Below are 21,981 nucleotides of genomic sequence, written 5' to 3' on the forward strand. Positions count from 1 at the left end.
TCTGTATAAGCATTATTCAGCTTTGATGCCAAATCAAAAACCTTGGCTTTGCTTTGCAAAGATTGGTTTTTAATGAATACGTTCCACCGCATCCTATGCAACGCTTCAAACACGAGTTTGTGGGCTCGAATACTTCTATTGTAATGGCGACCTTGCATAATGCTATTAATGGAACCTGGAGCAACAACACGGGATTCTATTAATATATCGGATAGACCAAAGCTTTCGTATCGTTTTCCAATTACTGAAAGAAATGACATGCATGTATGGAACTTTCCAAGTCGCAAAACCAATCTTTTGTAGAAAAGTGGATTGCTCCAACGTATTTTCTGGGCCTTAGCGTATATGGCCTGATCAAATACTACAACAACAGAGTGTAAGTCAAGTTCATCAGCAATAGCAACGCTTTTTCGAGTACTGTGTTAATTGTTGATATATCTGTAGATGGTGCGTCGATAACCGGCTAGTATCCAATATTCGACACACTGGCAGTACTTTTATTTAGAATGGCATCAAAAGCATTCCAGCCCGGAACAACCTTTTTTGAAACTTCTGGCAGTTTAAGAAGCAAGATCTATGTTCAAATATTCGGAAGTTAACGAAGAACAGGCAGTGGAGACATAATTTCGTTTGAAATTTAAGCAGGTTAGGACGTTATTGAACCGCGGTACGGAGTTATGGATTCCGATCGATTTGGAACAGAACGTCGCTTAGATTTTGCATGTTTTTCTCGTGATTGAGAGGCAATAACAGTTTCTGTGACCTGTATAAAAATTCCATTTGTATTATGTGTCGTTCCTTCTCCAGATTTTGTCTCTTCATTGAAATCATTATTGTCCCAAACAATTGTTGACTGAATGCGCGGTAGAAACCCATCGGGAACAATCGTGTGTTTTTGTAGTTGGAATTCGGTCAATGCAGTGTCATGCTCTAGCATAGCGTTTCCCAAACTGTATTCCGCGGAACACTAGTGTTCCGCGAGCATTTTCGAAGTGTTCCGTGGAAAAGGAATAAAAAAAAACGTCTTAAATCAGTAAATAGTCGCCATGGAGATCTATGGCAGGGCTTCCCAAACTAGTAACTAGTTCCAGTCGGATACAGTACCGATATGGGTGATACCGATACGGTACCTTATGGATGAGTTCGCATCAGATCATGCTGGCCTGCATGGAGTTTATCTTGGAAAACTGATCGAAGCTGAGAATAACATGAACATTCAAACGTCAGATGTAACGTACCGTATATTTGATTCCATAAAAAGACTGCTTACACAAAGCACATGGATTTTGATTTAAACTAAAGTTCGAACGCCAGGGCTTGGAATGCTCTTGCCATATTTTACTTCGTTTGTTGTTGTTTACTTTTACGCTGCTTTTATTATTGTTGTTTATCGTCCAGTCGACAACTACTGAACTAGTTGATTGCGTTCGTGATCACATTGATTATCGCATTTTGTGCACCGCTTGTTTGTTTGTTTGTTGTATTCTACACTTCTCCGTTATTTTCTTGTACAGTACAGTTGTATAGTAGAAGCTGCAGTCTATGTTCAAACTCACATCCACACGAAGTATTTACGCCCGAATAATAATTCAATTGTAAGTCAGGCTATTATATATATGGGGATCATGGGACGTTATCCCTTTGAAGCAGTAATTACCGGTATGTGAACTATTTGGTTTATATAATTTTGTTTTTATTCATTGCCTTCTTACTTCTAATTACAATATATAGCGCAGAACTTATATCATCAAATATTGTGTGATATACCGTTAAGTGATATATATACTATGATTTTGTTATTTAGCTCAAATGGTATAAGTTAACATTATAGGGAAAATACAAATAATATCTGACCAATGAAAGAAACCACTAACTAAATCGATGTAAGCTATTCAACATATTGTGATCATTTTTTTTTTAATATGTTTTTATATTTTTTTTCTAGCACTTATTTATTATATCATATGGAAAGTCTCATTCTACTGTTCTAGATAATGCTCCCTGGGTGTGTGCTTTTATGTTGGTTTGATCATATCAAGGTTGCAAGTCATCATCATTGATATAAAAGATTTAAATATTACCTTCTTGTTGTTTAGGTTATTTTTCGCTTTCAGAAACCTAATTTTTGACACAGTTTAACTCTCTGATTGAAGACAAGGAGGGACATTTTTGTGAAGGATCAGCAGCACCTCAATCAAACTATGTTTCTTGATGTTTTAGAAGTGAGTTTTTCCAGCGTGGAAAGAATTATTAAAATACTACCTACTTAATTACTGCAGACAATGAGTTGGTTTACCGGTATAAATATTTGCACAAATACTAAATTATAATGGAGGTTATCTAATTCTAGATGTTGGAATAATATACCAATTCTGGGCATGAACAAGCTCTGTTGTGGAATTTGTTCCCCTGGCTGAGTTGACTTAATTTTTTAAGTCTTGTGACAGTAGAGCACAGTTCTCCAAAGGCCAATTTCTATGTTCTGACATTTGTTTCATTAATACAAAGACTCCATCTGTCTCTGAAAGGAGGGCTTCTGGCATGACGCAGACGCGCCAGATTGTGCCAAGCATATCTCAATAGTTATCTGAATTTGATGCGACCATCACATGGCCAAGAGTGCAATTTCTGGCTTAAAACTCTCGAATGCTATGGTTAAAATTTGTTCCTCCAGTCAATCGGACTATTTTTTCTGATGAATCTGATGGTGACGTTTTTAGATTGCACTTCATTTTTGTTTGTTTATGCGTTGATTCATTCATGTTGATATGGAGGGCAGACTGTCTCATTAATGAGGAGTTTGCACTTACTGTTAATAAAGATGTTTTTCAATGTAGGGCTGCTATTCTTGGAATCCGAGAACTGTGCCAACAACTGGACACCAGAGAACAACTGTCTAGTCAGACTAGTGGCATCTCTGTCTTAACTTTTCAGTGGTCTTTACAATACTTTTTTCATACTCTTATCCCTCGTAATTGAGGGCCTTGGACCCTAGTTTGAACAAACAAAAAGCATAATTTCATGCCTATCAGTTGTCTTTCAGATTCACTATTTTTGTTGATTCTTTTAAAATGACATGAATGGTTAATAGAAAATTATTTGAATCATGAGAAAAAAAAAAAAACTTCTCAATAAGTTTCTAGTCTTATTAAAAGAATAGGTCATCATTTCCAAAGTTTTAGTGCTAGGAAATGGGATTAGAATTCTGGCCCCAGATGTTCAGAATTCTGGCCCCAGATGTTTAGATGACTTTTTTTTCGCCTCATTAAAATAAGGCTATCACATCATTTTCTGAGTCTCTGTCGATGAGAGTCTTGTTAGATGGAATATAGCTTCCTTCTTTATTGTACTTGCCATATTGAGTCGAGATATTTTTTATTTTTAAGTGAGCAGAAGAATTCCCCAAATTTTTGAAATCAAATATACAAGATAATAACGCTAGATTAAGGCAAGGGCAACTTTGGTTCTAATTGTAAATATCATTTTTCAGAATTTAGATTCTTGACACTGATAGGTATGGAGACTTCATCATCATCCTGATATCTGAGATAAGAATGTTGATAACTTCAACAATTTTCAGGTAGATATGGTCTTGACTTTTGTGATTTTTACCAGATTTTTCATTATGTAAGGTCAGTTTTCCACAACCTTGAGTTGGTTGGACTTGACAGCTGTTATCCCAAGCCCGGTCAAAGTTTTTTAAAGGTAAATGTTAGATTTATGATTCATGACTTCTATCAAAAGAATGTTCATACCCCAAAATTGATGTGTATAAATGGAAGCTCCAGGCCTCTAGTATGGTTTTATTATGGTTTTAGTACGCATTTATCCTGCAAAATATTGATAGGCATGTTCCCAACAGTCAAGAGTACTGAAAAAACGGCGCTCCGGAAGTGTGTGTACCAGATATGGAGGTAACTAATTTTTTTCGCCACATCAAGTTGTAAAGGGACGGAAGCATATGGGCTGGTGGGGGTATATTCACGGGCTAACACAGACAGTCCCGGAACTCGTAATAAAACTAAAATAAGGAAAATCTGATTAAAGTTATGGCCTAACCCCAACCTGGTACAAACACTACGGGAGTAGCGAAAAACAACAAAGATATTGTGTCATGTTCTCCAGAGCTTGGGTTTGGTGCGCGAATTTCATAGACATAGCTAAAATATAATTAGCAGGGCGACAAACAAAATTTCCTGTTAACTCTTCAAGCAGGATGTGTATTGTTATGATTTAATATACCTAGGTACATGTTCACATGCATGGGTCAAACTTTCAAAGCTGGAAACTCATTTCCATACTTGCCTGTCTGTAAAATTAAATTTATGGCGGTTCACAACATATTCAAATAAAGAGTTACAGAAGTTTATACTTTTTCTCCATTCTCTCAAACTTCTATAAAGAAACCAGTTTCTCCTATATAAATTCTGTATGCAATCTCTCTACAATAAAACATTCCATGTTTTATTTGCTCTATGCAGATGAACAATTGGGTAAATTGGTTGCTCAAAGATTAGATGATTGTTAGTTCATAGATGCATCTTGATTATCTTGAGAGTGATGAAGCATTGAATACCAGATTATCAAAATATGGAAATACGCTCTTTTTAACATTATATAGTCGCCATCACAGTATGCTCAATATACCTATATCTTACCTATAATGCTATAATATATATTATATTTGGCATATTTTATTTCATATTTCAGTCACGGCACCTCCTGCCCAAACAGTAATTGTAACAACTGAGACCCAGAAGATAAAAGATCAGCCAGCAAAAATGTGGAGAGAATACAGGTACGGTAATTATTTAGTTCATAGCTCAGGGTGGTCCAAGGTTAACGGCCTTGCTGGCCACACTATTATTTTTGTTAAGTTTGCGGGCAACAATAATTCCAAGAATAGGTGAACATTGCAATACAAGACAAACCATTTTATTTTCCAAATACAGTGATCATTATTTGTAATTTATCAAGCTAAAACATGCCAAAACTACCAAAAAACTCACTAAAGCATGCAAAATCGTACTATATTTAGTGTAAGATTTCAAACTCTTCATAATGGAGAAAATGTCATTTTAGATTGTCACGACACAATTTGTAAACATATTGAGCAAGCATTGTGGTATTTTCCCTCCCATATTCATTCAAACATCTGCTCAAATTGGTCAGCTTTCTTTCTCATGTTCACAAAATAACTGCAGATTGTTTGATTACTGAATTTTATCAAATTTGAGAGGGTAATTACTTAATTTTCTGACATATAGGCAGCATATTTTACTGATTAGGCTGGTTGCAAAAAAACTCATTTGATTTTTAATTTTATATTAAGCCTATTTTGTTAGCATATATTCCCGACCAAAAAATAGAAAACCGGTTAACAATTTAGGCTAGCCAAACACATTATTCAACTTTGCTAGTTGCCCCAGCTAGCCTTAACACTAGTCAATTCAGTGACATTCATTAGTGATGTAACAATATGTCAAAAGATTTTGCTAGTTATTTGTATTACGAAACAACACCAAACCACACCTGTCATAGCTTATCCATATTCAATCAGGGTCCAAACCACCCCTTTTTAAAATTCTTCCAATCCTGAAGTGGTTACGAAAAATGTGTGTGATTTTCCATAGCTAATTTTTGTATAACAGCTGATCGTTGCCATTAGGATGACCTGATTATTTAATAAAATGCAAAAATCTTCATATAGCTTTCGCAAATTCTCCCAAGTCATATCTCATAGGTATCTATCAGCGCTTACCGTATATATCTTGGGCTACAAAGACATCGATTAATTGTTTTTTAGGTATTTTGTGAACATCTGCAATAAGATAATAAATTCATTGAAGCCATGAATGCTGCACTTCAACTTTTTGACTGAAACCTGAAACTCCATCCTATATATGCCATTCTTAAGTGAAATTCCAAGTTGACTTTTTTCAGAATTATTCTATACATAAATAAATATTTATTAGAAAATCCAAAAGTATAGTTTTTTTCAATATGTTCTTTTTTAAAGACGATCCATAGCTGAATTTCTTACTTTCAACTGTAAATAATGTATGTATACATAAGTCTATATTATATGTCTGAATTTATTCAAAGGTGAAATCTTATTTTTATCTCTTAGTTTTCAGCTCAGCTCATTTCTATCAATCAAATCACATGAATACAAACCAGAGCATTGTGGCTTCACTCAAGCATCAGAGAAAGTCTTTAGGTTTGTTTTCTAAATTGCATTTAAAGCAAATGCTAGTTTGGACCGGCGGCCCATTTTCAGAGGGGGTCCGCAATGCTAGGTACAAAACTGATTTTACTTTTCCCCTGACAATAAACCTCCCCATTTATTGATTGATAAAGGTATTTCATTGCGTGTTTTCATTATGTTGAGCATGAATTGTTTAAACATAGTTGGATTTGAAATCTACTGATCAAAATACACTATAATACCACTAAGTCAAAAGATAAACGAGGCCACAAGACAAAGCGTTCTAAAAACTGCTTTACATGCATGTATATAATATAGCATTTTTGAACACCTGATGATTTAAGAACCAAATCGAATATTTATTTTGAATCTAATCAAATCTCGAATACTTGGAAGATATGTAGTTAGTTGTATCGACTGTTTTATTGTAATGGACCCTCCAGAAACATGAATTAGTGAAAACATGTAGGTAATCTATCACTCGGACAGTTTTCTAAGCGTCAACTAGGGATGCGACAAGATTCGGACTCGTGCTCGGATTCGTGGCTGAATCTCCCGTAATTTGCTACTCGGATTCGGCCCGAGCCTTTGATGATTTTACCCGAGTCCGGGATATCATACGTCACGCGATAGTCAAGCGCAGACTGGTGGCGGCAACTTTCTCGTTCTGTTTTGCCACGAGACTGTTCAGCCCAGTGGTTCTCAATTTTTTTATGACTCGTGGCCCACTTTCGGAGGATTTTAGCACCCATGGCCCCCACTTTAATATTCCAGAGGTATTAATAGGGTTATTTTCATTGATAGATTCCAAATCCCATTATGTTAAAACAATTTGCACAAAAGAGAGCGAAAACACCCTGCGAAATAACCTTGTTGAGCAGCAAACTAGGGAAAACTGTGAGATTTCCATTAAAGTGAAAAGTAAATTCAGATTTCAGCCCATCCTTGTGCCCCCCCTCCAACTCCTCTGTGGCCCCCTAAGGAGGCCGAGGGCCCTTGGTTGAGAACCGCTGGTCCAGCCTATTTTCTCTACGGTGAAATTAAAACTAGTCGCCAAAACTACAAATTAGCCGTAAGAACAAAAAAATGTCAGCGAAAGTCAGTTGAATAAATTCCAGTGTTGCGTGTAGCTTGCCTTCCATTGATAGGACTTCGTTTAGTGAATGTTTACCACGTCCTATTTCAAGCATATACTTGCTAATTCTCGAACAGTGATTAATCCGCAATTAGCGGTAACCGTGTCGCGCTGTTCGCCTTTTATCGTTCCATAAATGATCTAGCTCAGTGGTTCCCAAACTTTTTTGACCATCGCCCCCCTACAGTAGCTTATACAACTTCATCGCCCCCCAGCAATGCAAAAAAATTTAAAGTCAGAAACGAATATATTACAGACCAAATAAGAAGACAAATCATAGTTTATATTGTTTTTTAATGAGATGGATGAGCTTGGTGTCCTTCAGCGAGTTTTTCATTATATCTAAAATTACCCCGTTTACAGATGGAAAGGCGATTTCGTTGTTTTGATAGCAATAGTAGCACGGCTGAAAACCCCTTTTTCACCATATAATAGGTAGGAAATGAAAGAATCCAGGCTTCTACCTCCTCAAAAACCGCCGTGTACTCCTTCCTTATAGCCTTTCACTCCCTAAATTCACCCCACTTCACATTAAAATAATGAAAACAAAGGTAATTTTCCCAAACTTATAATAATGATTTTCGTACATCTCATTCATTCCTACAGCCTGATGACCTGCACAAAAATACTTCGGTAAATATCATCCCCGATTCCTTATCCTACCACGGCCTCCAGTCCACAGAATTAATCAGTCTTTTGTTTTTGGATTCATGGACTCGGATGTGGAAGAAGCCGTGACCAACTATCGTGAATCTCTCGAATAGAATATAAATTTTATTTCCTTATTGCATCGCATTATATTCGAATATTTACTGCGCTATTGAACCCTTGCCCTCAGCATCAACTTTTTTCCGTGATTCCATTTGTCTAATTATAATTAGTTAAATTGTAGGCTCGTTACACGAGTAGCTAGCTGTTCGATAGAATTTTCAGGATATAATAAAATTTAGTCTAAACGTGTCTCACGATAAATTTTGTTACGTAAAAAAATGTAATTTACTCCTCGAGCGTAGATTATGGGTAATATTAATTCATCGTCAAAACCGCCATTTGGATGTTTCTCCGGGCATAGACTTCCTTGTTTACTTCGTGACATTGGCCAATCAGCAAGATGCAAAAATAAACGTAACAATGCCCTCTTTCGCATCCGCTCAGACACACTCTCTCAGACAGATTTTCAGGCGTGGTTGTGAACATTACCCCATTTTCGCGTTTTTGATTTATATTCGTTAGTTTTTAGTTGTTTTTCGGAAATTTATATATAAATCAAATAAGTCAATGATTACTTTGTCTTCCTATGAGTTTCAGTTTAAATACAGTAATCAAAATTTAGTGTAGAAATAGCTGTGATAGACTAGGCTAAAATTCTCCATCTGTATTTTTCAAAAACAGATTGTTGGATGGTATGAATTAGAATGATAGTTTGAAACAATATCCCATTTTACAGGCAGCAACTCGCAAAACCACTCTTAAAATGAGCACCGAAAATTTTGAAATGGTAAAGTATAGGAAGAATTTTCCGCAGTCAAAGGTCGGGGAATGGTCCATTCAGTGAATCGTTCCGGGCCAGATTATTTTACTCCGGCCGTATTTTGCCGACCACTGGGATAAGCAAACTACCTTACCTTACTGCGAAGACGAGTCAAGCAATCCTTTTGCGTGTGGTAATCGGCCACGTGATTCAAGCCTGCGAATTCACACAGAGTACAGAATAAGTGCACGATGCTTGAACAAAAACAGGTTTCGCGAAATCGCCCCCCTATCGCCCCCTTCGAATTTTTCGCCCCCCTCTGTATCGTTTTTGCCCACCGGGGGGCGATATCGCCCACTTTGGGAATCACTGATCTAGCTATTTCCAGAGAGAAACAAATGTGAGAAATGTTAGAAATGAAACGATAAAATAGTGAAAATTACGGTATATTTGAGAGAAAAGTACAACTCGCAGATGTCAGTGGCGTTACAATCGTATATATGTACAAAAACAATTTCGCTAGTCGCATCGATTAAATGTGCATAAATTTGGAAACTATTACTCGTGGTAATTGGATGTTAATCGGGCCGACTTTTTATTTTTATTCAATTAAGTATTTACATACACCGCGATTAGTGACGGGCAAATCGAATTTTTCCTGATCGAATAATTCGTCTATTTCTTTTTATTTACCGATAGTAGAAAATTACCAGAAGACTGGAGACTCGATAACAAAGCGGCTTCTTTACTTCTTATCCGTAATTTTATCACAATCGCGAATTGTTTTTTTTTGTCACCGCGATCGTTTCGGCGACGGACATCCTGATTATTGTTGGTAAACTATATTTTTAAAGCACCCGTTTTCACTATCAGTTCCCACACAACGCCGGACATCGAAGTTTCGTTTTTATATTTCAGGCAGAAGTGTGAGTACAAATAGGCGAAGATATTAAAGACAGCTATTAATTAGTGAATTCATAAACATATTAATTTTATTCTGGTCTCATCTTCTGAATTTGGTCTTCCATATCACAGTTTGTAAATTAGGGTCCCTGTTTTAAGCGAACAATACCTATCGTGGCTGTGTTATTTTAGTATTAGATATTAAATAAAAAAGTGTGAGTACAAATAGGCGAAGATATTAAAGACAGCTATTAATTAGTGAATTCATAAACATATTAATTTTATTCTGGTCTCATCTTCTGAATTTGGTCTTCCATATCACAGTTTGTAAATTACGGTCCCTGTTTTAAGCGAACAATACCTATCGTGGCTGTGTTATTTTAGTATTAGATATTAAATAAAAACTCCGGAAATTTACCATTGCGTGCTGTTTCGAGTTATGGCATTTCTACCTAGTCCAAACAATATTTCCATATATTACATTATTTACCTGCCTCACGTAATCTGGTTTGACGTTTCTAAATGTGAAAAGGTGTTGGCGCGCTTTATGCAAAATTGGCAATTGTAAAGATAAGGATAGGCGCAGAAAGAAAACCAAAAACATAATAATTCTCACATTTATCGTTTCTGTCTGTTAGTGAGAGTCGTATGTGGGTTTTTACTCGTAACTCTCTCTTCTAAATTAATGTTAATAAATTCGATTTTGCTTTTCAAAGCGCCGTTATTTGTATTAATGAAAATGATTGTGTCATGACCATGAGTTTGAACAGACAGCCGTAACTTAGCATATAACACATTTCTTCTTTTACGTCTCCCTTATTGAATTATAATCAACAATTACACATTCTCATTTTCCGCGGATTCGAAAATCGCTATTGATGGTTTTCAAACCAAGAGTAGCTAGCTATTTTGTTACGATATATTTATAAGATACATTTATTCGATGCTTCCACAGTTGGCAATTCTTTATTAATATCTCAAAGCCGACTAAAAAAGATAACATATAAGTAAAAATTTCCCATAAAAAATTTGTTCCAAACGTGTGGGTTATGGCCCATATTTATCGTGACAGGACACGAGCGCGGCGTCTTCAGCAGTCGACGCGGCGGTAGATCAGAGTTACGTAACAAAGTATTCCTTCGACGGGGAATAGGACCTATTTGTACTAATTTAAACTAGCCGCTCAGCGAATGATTGTCTCGAAAGCAATAGTGTTTATGTGCAACGTTTTTAATTGCATAGTCTTATCATACAGAATGTTTAATTTACGGCCAATATACGCGAACAACAGCTTCACTTTAGGTATTTATTTCGGAGCTATGTAAAAGTATTGGACTCGGGACTCGGACACGAGTCCAGCGCAAATACTCGAGATTCGGCCGAGCCGAACCTTTTTAGATTCAACGCATCCCTAGCGTCAACACACAGTCAAAAACATATTTCACCAATAACGCACTCACACAATAAGAGAATCCTATGTTATAATTGCATATTAAAAGTTTGATATGAATAAAAAAGTAGGGATTCATCTTGATCTGAGGCGGACAATAAACCAAGATGACGACGATTCGGATATTTTATTTGAAATGTCGGCTTTTCTATTCGTTCGATACAGCAACCGGCTTTTCTATTTCAATTTCGATGCAACAATGCTAATTCATCACCGACTTGGTTTTCACGATTGAATGACCGTGTTTTACATGAATAATCAGTGTAAGAACGGTCTCGAATAATCGAGAAAATTGTGTATCCCTTTAAATGCGATCTCAAACATTTCAAGCGATCGTCATCCTTATCGTCAAGTATCAATAATTCTGATGATCGCTACGCTACTGTTATGAATAATAGCTTGAAATTATTCATCACCAGAAGTCGTCTCACTGATGACGCCGAATATCGAGATTATTATGGATTATACTTAACAACCGTAAGCAAGTCTTTATATCTTATTACTTAGTATTGTTTTGTACGTTTTTTAATTTTGTCTTACTGTCATACTTATTGTAATTATGTACCTGTTATTGTTTTGGTGGTTTAATTTTGTTATTGTAATTTTGTAACTGGTATTGCTTAGTGGGGTTTGGTCTATATTGGATAGATATTACGTAAGTTAAATTAGGGGTGAATCATTATAAATTACCACATATTACCCCAGAAATGTCAAAAGGTCGATTTGTTGACGAAATCGACCCACAATTCGGACTTGGATTTGGATATTTCTGAAACTAATTCAGTTAAATACGAAATAATTAATAAAGTGCATTGGCAAAGTTTTTTCTCCAATAGAAATAAAACCAGCTCTATTCCGAATAATAAAGATACCAGTGCGTATCCCTACCTAATAGACATGTTTAGAAACGTAATTCATCATGTTGTTTAATTTTAAGTTTTTTTTGTATTCACTCTTTTTTATATTCACTCTATTTCTAAGATATAGTACTTTTCCATTTGTATATTTATGATGTTACAATTTGGCTTTCAATTTTGATGAATTAATGGTAGAAGAATTTGAATGTTTAAACTTTAAATGACTTTCGAGAGATTTATAATAACTGAAAGCTTGGCGGGAATTAACAAACCCCTTTTTGATTGGATAGATTTCGTTATTACTAAAATGCCCTTGAAAGTAAATTCAGTGATTGAATGAGCTCCACGCTCGACTTAACAAAAATTAGACGAAAAAAGTTATATTCTCCGAAAAAGCCCAAAGCTGGCATAACAAAACAAAAAAAAATGCGCTATTTCAACCCGACATCGGGCAAAAATAGACCAACTAGGTCGCAAAATTGCATCAATGCGCTATTTCAACCCGGCATGGGGCAAATATAGACCAACTAGGTCGCAAAATTGCAACAATGCGCTATTTCAACCCGACATGAGTAAATACAAACCAACTAGGTCAAAAAAATTGTAACAATGCGCCCAGAGGCACCCAGGAGGATGACCAAATGGGGTCTAAAGGATCTTTTTCAGATGAAAAAGTCAAGCTGGTAACGCGCAAACATTGACACGTAACAGAGAAAGAAGCTCAGTCGAGCAGCCAACTAGGCTTATGATTTGATCTAAACACCAAGAAAATATTCAAGTGCCCAATTTCCACCAAATGGAGTGGCAATTTTTCGTCAATTCAACGTCTATTTTTCGCCAGTTTTTCGATTTATTTTTTCGTTGGTTTACTGTGTCATACGTAATCAAGAAAATATTGCAGTACTAATTTCCCACCATTTTTATGTCTCATTCTCGCCTTTTTTGTTCGACCGACTTTCAGTGTCTTATATATTTTTGCCGTAGTTTTCTCGTAATTTTCAGTGTCTTATATATATATTCGCCTAATTTTTAATGTTTCATTCTTGCCCATTTTATTGCAGTGCCCACTTCCCCACCAACCGAGAGTCACGCGTACCCCAGTAAGGGATAGATGGGACCGTCTCTGGTCGTCCCGTGGCGGAGCCAGAAGCCGAACCCCCATCGGCCAATCATCCACAGCTCGTCCTATGGCACCGGTGCAAAGAGCTCCCCCAGCAAACGAGAGGGCCAATGCTATGCAACACCTCAGAAGCAATGGTGGAAATGTCGAGGTCATAAATCTCGTGTCGGATAGCGGAAGCGAATAAATAAAAACTTATAGCGCTCGCGGCGATAAACAAAACTCATGACCTGATAAAAGACAATGACAGGTTACATAATCAAGAAAGTATAATCAAGAAAATAAAAACCTTTTTTTTTTTTTTTTTTTTTTAAGCCTCATTTTTTTTCCCTCAATCATTTTTTTTTCAACCAATGATTCCCCAAATGGAGTACTCCAATCATTTTTTTTTGTTTTCTCCACCAAGTTTTATCTCCAAATAAAGTGCCAAAGTTTTCACAAAAGTTATCTTAATTCTTTCTGCAGTTTATTGAATTTATGAGATTAATAGGAAATATCACGGTACCGATGTCTCAAAATTAATTTTATTGTTGCATTCTTTTATTGGTTTTACGACGCTCGTCTATTTGTTGTATTTTTCAAATCTCATGACAAATTATTGTGTTTTACATCTAAATCTTCCCCCCCCCCCATTTTTATTGCAAATGGTACAGACAATTAAATGTAGAATGAGTAGTAACAATACTAGTTGCAATCACTGAAACGTAAAGACCTACCTAGTTGCAATCACTGAAACGTAACGACCTACCAAAAAGCCTTATGTTTGATAAGGTTTAACACTGATAACGTAAAGACCTACAATACAGTCATATTGTAAGATTTTTTTGTTTTTGGGAATCAATAAACCATCTTTTCTTCATTTTTTAAAGTCATTATCGCCTAATTTATCTAATAGTAAATCGTACATTAAACAAGTGCTCACAATTTTGAAAGTCGTGTAGGTGAGAAGAAGGTATAATAATACCATTACTATTTCACTGAATCGCACAATTCAAATGCCTTTCACAATACAAATGTCTCATCCTTATAATTTGAAAAGACCCCAAGTCAGAATCATAATAAATGGGGCTACAATGAGTTCTTAAGTTGTATGTTTTTAATTCTTGCATGTATAATTAGTGCTCAAATTTCATGTTTTTCTTCTTGTATATAAATCTTTCAATTGCCATTTTAAATAACCAAAATTAAGGAATTTGTCTTGTCGTTTCTGAGTCTTATGTCTTATTGATTAATTACACTCGACCATTTTTTCTTGCTCTTCATCCGACAGTTTTCAAACAAATTACTTTGACATTTCAAATTGCCATCTTCAAAAGTTACGAGATTTGATTACTGTCATGATAATTTCGATTTCATTCTTATATTTCTACAATTATCGGTTAATTTTTAATATGTGCTTTTAAAATATTTCACTTGTGGTGCCAGGAATGTGTAACAAATTAACCAATAATTTGGATAATGTAAGTCAAATTCTATATAATAATTGACGTAATCGAAATATTGAAGAGATCTTTCTAGATCATTCGAAATATTGAGTCTAGATCTTTCTCGTGTATGAGAAAATGGATATTTTCCCATGTCGGGTGACCCATAAACAACCGAAATATTGAAGAGATCTTTCTAGATCATTCGAAATATTGAGTCTAGATCTTTCTCGTGTATGAGAAAATGGATATTTCCCATGTCAGGTAACCTATAAACAAGTGTAATTATTGTAAGAAGGGTACCGAACATTCTAGATATGAGCAAAAATTGCTCCGTGGGAAACGAGATTTTTGGATAATAAAGAAAGGTACCGTTTTTGGCGAGCGAGATGAAAAAGATGTTACCGTTTAAATAGACATTTTGATCGTGGTTTGCCCGGCTTTTCTATTTCAATTCGTTCGATACAGCCCGGCTTTTTCTATTTCAATTCGTTCGATACAGCAACCGGCTTTTCTATTTCAATTCGTTCGATACAGCAACCGGCTTTTCTATTCGTTCGATACAGCAACCGGCTTTTCTATTCGTTCGATACAGCAACCGGCTTTTCTATTTCAATTCGTTCGATACAGCAACCGGCTTTTCTATTTCAATTCGTTCGATACAGCAACCGGCTTTTCTATTTCAATTCGTTCGATACAGCAACCGGCTTTTCTATTCGTTCGATACAGCAACCGGCTTTTCTATTCGTTCGATACAGCAACCGGCTTTTCTATTTCAATTTCGATGCAACAATGCTAATTCATCACCGACTTGGTTTTCACGATTGTGAGTGTGTTTTATTGTAAGTCAATTTATTGTGATATATTATCTGTGGAAATAAAAATCTTTACAGGCAAATGGGTCAGATCCTTACTGTTATATAAAATTAACAGATATCTCAAATTGAACACGTAACCTACTATATATTCTGTTTTTGGAGTCAGATACTTATCTAATTCGCTCAATCAGAGACCAATTTAGACACCAGAAGTTACATTGGTGACCCCGACGTGATCTGAACACGCAACCTTCTGAATTTTTTATTATAATTCCACTCCCCCAAATTTTACAAATAGCAAGAAAAACTTTTATAGATATGTTCTGGACTATTATAACTCATTAAACATAGTCTCACAAGCTATCTTTCAGTGCCTTGTTTATAGGAAATGTGTGATAACTTCTGACCTTTTTGAAATATTTTTAAAAGTCTATTAGTAGCATTGATGGAATTTCCAATTATTCATCTGACACACTTTACAAATACATTTGTATTATCTACATAGGCATTCTTTGTTATAACTGCCTTCGCAAAAAAATTTCTGTACAAACCAGTTGATATGGTTTGGTAATCTGTCCCCTTCGAATACCTGCTGTTGTTGCAAAGGCAATCTAAATATTCTCTCAAATTTGAAAAAACGTTGATACAAACATAACCTGAGGGTTTGGGGGGAGGGTACCAGGCATCACATTCATGATTAGACATCTACATACGGTAAGTGACACTAAAATCGCATTGAGGATTATGTTGCTGAAAAAATAATTGGGATATTTGTTATATATTGTGAACTTAACTGAGGAATAACAATGTTAGTATGTTATAATTGCCAAAATGGTATTTACCTTGTCTACTACTCAAAAAGTCTAATGCTATGTATAACTCTCACATTATTTTAAACAGGGTACAAGGGTACAGGATGAGATTATCATTTTGCAAAGACCAGAACGAAAGAAAAGACCAATTTGGAGCAAATGGTTGGGTAGTCCAGAATTTTTAAGCTTTGTATTAGTTTGTATTGAATTATGTCTGTAACGAAATCAGGTATTACTACAAATCCTTGTTCCCTTCTGTTACATTGAACACAAAAGGCTGTTTGTGTTTTAAATAACTTACACATTTTATTCTGACATAATTGACATATAATTGTTTGCAAAGTTCACAATTTTGATTAGTATCTTTCAGTCGCCACTAGATCAAAAAGATGAGGAAAATTTTAGAGTCCACTTTTTAAGGCATCAATGTCTCCCTATTTCCCATAGCATGATAAATGGATAGTCGTTTTAAAAACTGATGCCAATCTCTTAAAAAGGGCTTCAATTTATTTGGAATTAACTTAATATCATGAAAATAATTTTTTAATCTTCTTCAAATTTAGCTAGATATACACGTTTTTATACATATTTATTAATCCAATTATGCCATCGATATGATTATGATTATTTTTACTGAACATGTTTGAATTTATTTGTCTGTATATTGAATATTTTGATATTAAGTCATATTTTTCTCAAACTTTCGCAAATCTATTTCTTCAAGTTATTTGTGGTAATCGTATTGAGAAGTATCTTTTGGCCGCCACTAGATCAAAAAATATGAGGAAAATTTTAGAATCTACTTTTTAAGGCATCAATGTCTCCCTATTCCCCATAGCATGATAAATGGATAGTAATTTTAAAAACTGATGCCAATCTCTTAAAAAGGACTTCAATTTATTTGAAATTAAATTAATTACAGGAAAATAATTTTTCAATCTTTTTCAAATTCAGCTAGATATACACGTTTTGATACATATCTATTAATCCAATTGTGCCATCGATATGATTATTAATATTTTTACTTAACATGTTTGAATTTATTTGTCTGTATATTGAATATTTTGACATTAAGTAATATTTTTCTCAAACTTTTTCAAATTTATTCTTCAAGGTATTTCTGATAATCTTATTGATTAGTATCTTTTGGTCGCCACTAGATCAAAAAATATTAGGAAAATTTTAGAATCTACGTTTTAAGCCATCAATGTCTCTCTATTTCCCATAGCATGATAAATGGATATTAATTTTAAAAACTGATGCCAATCTCTTAAAAAGTGCTTCAATTTATTTGGGGTTAAATTAGTTACAGGAAAATAATTTTTCAATCTTCTTGAAATTCAGCTAGATATACACGTTTTGATACATATCTATTAATCCAATTATGCCATCGATATGATTATTATTATTTTTACTTAACATGTTTGAATTTATTTGTCTGTATATTGAATATTTTGATATTAAGTCATATTTTTCTCAAACTTTCCTAAATTTATTCTTCAAGGTATTTCTGATAATCTTATTGATTAGTATCTTTTGGTCGCCACTAGACCGTAAAAGATGAGGAAAATTTTAGAATACACTTTTTAAGGCATCAATGTCTCCCTATTCCCCATACCATGATAAATGGGCAGTCATTTTAATACCTGATGCCAATCTCTTGAAAAGTGCTTCAATTTATTTGGAATTAACTTAATATCATGAAAATAATTTTTTAATCCTCTTCAAATTCAGCTAGATATACACGTTTTTATACATATTTATTAATCCAATTATGTCATCGATATGAATATGATTATTTTTACTCAACATGTTTGAATTTATTTGTCTGTATATTAAATATTTTAATATTAAGTCATATTTTTCTCAAACCTTCGCAAATCTATTTCTTCAAGTTATTTGTGGTAATCGCATTGAGAAGTATCTTTTGGCTGCCACTAGATCAAAAAATATTAGGAAAATTTTAGAATCTACGTTTTAAGCCATCAATGTCTCTCTATTTCCCATAGCATGATAAATGGATATTAATTTTAAAAACTGATGCCAATCTCTTAAAAAGTGCTTCAATTTATTTGGGATGAAATTAATTACAGGAAAATAATTTTTCAATCTCCTTGAAATTCAGCTAGATATACACGTTTTGATACATATCTATTAATCCAATTATGCCATCGATATGATTATTATTATTTTTACTTAACATGTTTGAATTTATTTGTCTGTATATTGAATATTTTGATATTAAGTCATATTTTTCTCAAACTTTCCTAAATTTATTCTTCAAGGTATTTCTGATAATCTTATTGATTAGTATCTTTTGGTCGCCACTAGACCGTAAAAGATGAGGAAAATTTTAGAATACACTTTTTAAGGCATCAATGTCTCCCTATTCCCCATAGCATGATAAATGGGCAGTCATTTTAATAACTGATGCCAATCTCTTAAAAAGGGCTTAAATTTATTTGGAATTAACTTAATATCATGAAAATAATTTTTTAATCTTCTTCAAATTCTGCCAGATATACACGTTTTTATACATATTTATTCATACAATTATGCCATCGATATGAATATGATTATTTTTACTCAACATGTTTGAATTTATTTGTCTGTATATTAAATATTTTAATATTGAGTCATATTTTTCTCAAACTTTCGCAAATCTATTTCTTCAAGTTATTTGTGGTAATCGTATTGATTAGTATCTTTTGGTCGCCACTAGATCAAAAAATATGAGGATAATTTTAGAATCTACTTTTTAAGGCATCAATGTCTCTCTATTTCCCATAGCATGATAAATGGATAGTAATTTTAAAAACTGATGCCAATTTCTTAAAAAGGGCTTCAATTTATTTGGAATTAACTTAATATCATGAAAATAATTTTTTAATCTTCTTCAAATTTAGCTAGATATACACGTTTTTATACATATTTATTAATCCATTTATGCCATCGATATGATTATGATTATTTTTACTCAACATGTTTGAATTTATTTGTCTGTATATTAAATATTTTAATATTAAGTCATATTTTTCTCAAACCTTCGCAAATCTATTTCTTCAAGTTATTTGTGGTAATCATATTGAGAAGTATCTTTTGGCCGCCACTAGATCAAAAAATATGAGGAAAATTTTAGAATATACTTTTTAAGGCATCAATGTCTCTCTATTTCCCATAGCATGATAAATGGATATTAATTTTAAAAACTGATGCCAATCTCTTAAAATGTGCTTCAATTTATTTAGGATTAAATTAATTACAGGAAAATAATTTTTCAATCTTCTTGAAACTCAGCTAGATATACACGTTTTGATACATATCTATTAATCCAATTATGCCATCGATATGATTATTATGATTTTTACTTAACATGTTTGAATTTATTTGTCTGTATATTGAATATTTTGATATTAAGTCATATTTTTCTCAAACTTTCTCAAATTTATTTTTCAAGGTATTTCTGATAATCTTATTAATTAGTATCTTTTGGTCGCCACTAGATCGTAAAAGATGAGGAAAATTTTAGAATCCACTTTTTAAGGCATCAATGTCTCCCTATTCCCCATGGCATGATAAATGGATAGTAATTTTAAAAACTGATGCCAATTTCTTGAAAAGGGCATCAATTTATTTGGAATTAACTTATTATCATGAAAATAATTTTTTAATCTTCTTCAAATTTAGCTAGATATACACGTTTTTTTATACATATTTATTAATCCAATTATGCCATCGATATGATTATGATTATTTTTACTGAACATGTTTGAATTTATTTGTCTGTATATTAAATATTTTGATATTAAGTCGTATTTTTCTCAAACTTTTGCAAATTTATTTTTCAAGTTATTTGTGATAATCATATTGATTAGTATCTTTTGGTCGCCACTAGATCAAAAAAAAAGAAAATTTTAGAATCCACTTTTTAAGGCATCAATGTCTCCCTTCTATTTCCCATAGCATGATAAATGGGCAGTCATTTTAATAACTGATGCCAATCTCCTAAAAAGGGCTTCAATTTATTTGGAATCAACTTAATATCATGAAAATAATTTTTTAATCTTCTTCAAATTCAGCTAGATATACACGTTTTTATACATATTTATTAATCCAATTATGTCATCGATATGAATATGATTATTTTTACTCAACATGTTTGAATTTATTTGTCTGTATATTAAATATTTTAATATCGAGTCATATTTTTCTCAAACTTTCGCAAATCTATTTCTTCAAGTTATTTGTGGTAATCGTATTGATTAGTATCTTTTGGTCGCCACTAGATCAAAAAATATGAGGAAAATTTTAGAATCTACTTTTTAAGGCATCAATGTCTCTCTATTTCCCATAGCATGATAAATGGATAGTAATTTTAAAAACTGATGCCAATTTCTTAAAAAGGGCTTCAATTTATTTGGAATTACCCTAATATCATGAAAATAATTTTTTAATCTTCTTCAAATTTAGCTAGATATACACGTTTTTATACATATTTATTAATCCAATTATGCCATCGATATGATTATGATTATTTTTACTGAACATGTTTGAATTTATTTGTCTGTATATTAAATATTTTGATATTAAGTCGTATTTTTCTCAAACTTTTGCAAATTTATTTTTCAAGTTATTTGTGATAATCATATTGATTAGTATCTTTTGGTCGCCACTAGATCAAAAAAAAGAAAATTTTAGAATACACTTTTTAAGGCATAAATGTCTCTCTATTCCCCATAGCATGATAAATGGGCAGTCATTTTAATAACTGATGCCAATCTCCTAAAAAGGGATTCAATTTATTTGGAATTAACTTAATATCATGAAAATAATTTTTCAATCTTCTTCAAATTCAGCTAAATATACACGTTTTTATACATATTTATTAATCCAATTATGTCATCGATATGAATATGATTATTTTTACTCAACATGTTTGAATTTATTTGTCTGTATATTAAATATTTTGATATTGAGTCATATTTTTTCTCAAACTTTCCCAAATCTATTTCTTCAAGTTATTTGTGGTACTCGTATTGATTAGTATCTTTTGGTTGCCACTAGATCAAAAAATATGAGAAAAATTTTAGAATCTACTTTTTAAGGCATCAATGTCTCCCTTCTATTTCCCATAGCATGATAAATGGATAGTAATTTTAAAAATTGATGCCAATCTCTGAAAAAGGGCTTCAATTTATTTGGAATTAAATTAATTACAGGAAAATAATTTTTCAATCTTTTTCAAATTCAGCTAGATATACACGTTTTGATACATATCTATTAATCCAATTATGCCATCGATATGATTATTATTATTTTTACTTAACAAGTTTGAATTTATTTGTCTGTATATTGAATATTTTGATATTAGGTAATATATTTCTCAAACTTTCTCAAATTTATTCTTCAAGGTATTTCTGATAATCTTATTGATTATGGTCGCTACTAGATCATAAAAGATGAGGAAAATTTTAGAATCCACTTTTTAAGGCATCAATGTCTCCCTTTTCCCCATAGCATGATAAATGGGCAGTCTTTTTAAAAACTGATGCCAATCTCTTGAAAAGGGCTTCAATTTATTTGGAATTACCTTAATATCATGAAAATAATTTTTTAATCTTCTTCAAATTCAGCTAGATATACACGTTTTTATACATATTAATTAATCCAATTGTGTCATCGATATGAATATGATTATTTTTACTCAACATGTTTGAATTTATTTGTCTGTATATTAAATATTTTAATATTAAGTCATATTTTTCTCCAACCTTCGCAAATCT

At 33.1% G+C, this 21,981-nt stretch overlaps 1 long non-coding RNA gene across 6 annotated transcripts; it reads left to right on the forward strand.

The window, feature by feature from the left end:
• Positions 1-560: 560 nt before the first annotated feature.
• LOC120341520 (uncharacterized) lies at positions 561-16,793 on the forward strand. Of its 6 annotated transcripts, none has more exons than XR_013480384.1 (6): positions 561-2,222; positions 3,491-3,580; positions 3,819-3,914; positions 4,711-4,798; positions 6,131-6,220; positions 16,287-16,793. It is a non-coding gene; the product is annotated as an uncharacterized LOC120341520 (long non-coding RNA). The 6 variants fall into 6 exon arrangements; XR_013480385.1 differs by having other exon boundaries at positions 3,848-3,914; XR_013480381.1 differs by lacking the exon at positions 3,819-3,914 and having other exon boundaries at positions 567-1,659; positions 2,097-2,222.
• Positions 16,794-21,981: the final 5,188 nt, after the last annotated feature.

Source organism: Styela clava, chromosome 14 (assembly GCF_964204865.1).
Source record: "Styela clava chromosome 14, kaStyClav1.hap1.2, whole genome shotgun sequence".
NCBI lineage: Eukaryota > Metazoa > Chordata > Ascidiacea > Stolidobranchia > Styelidae > Styela > Styela clava.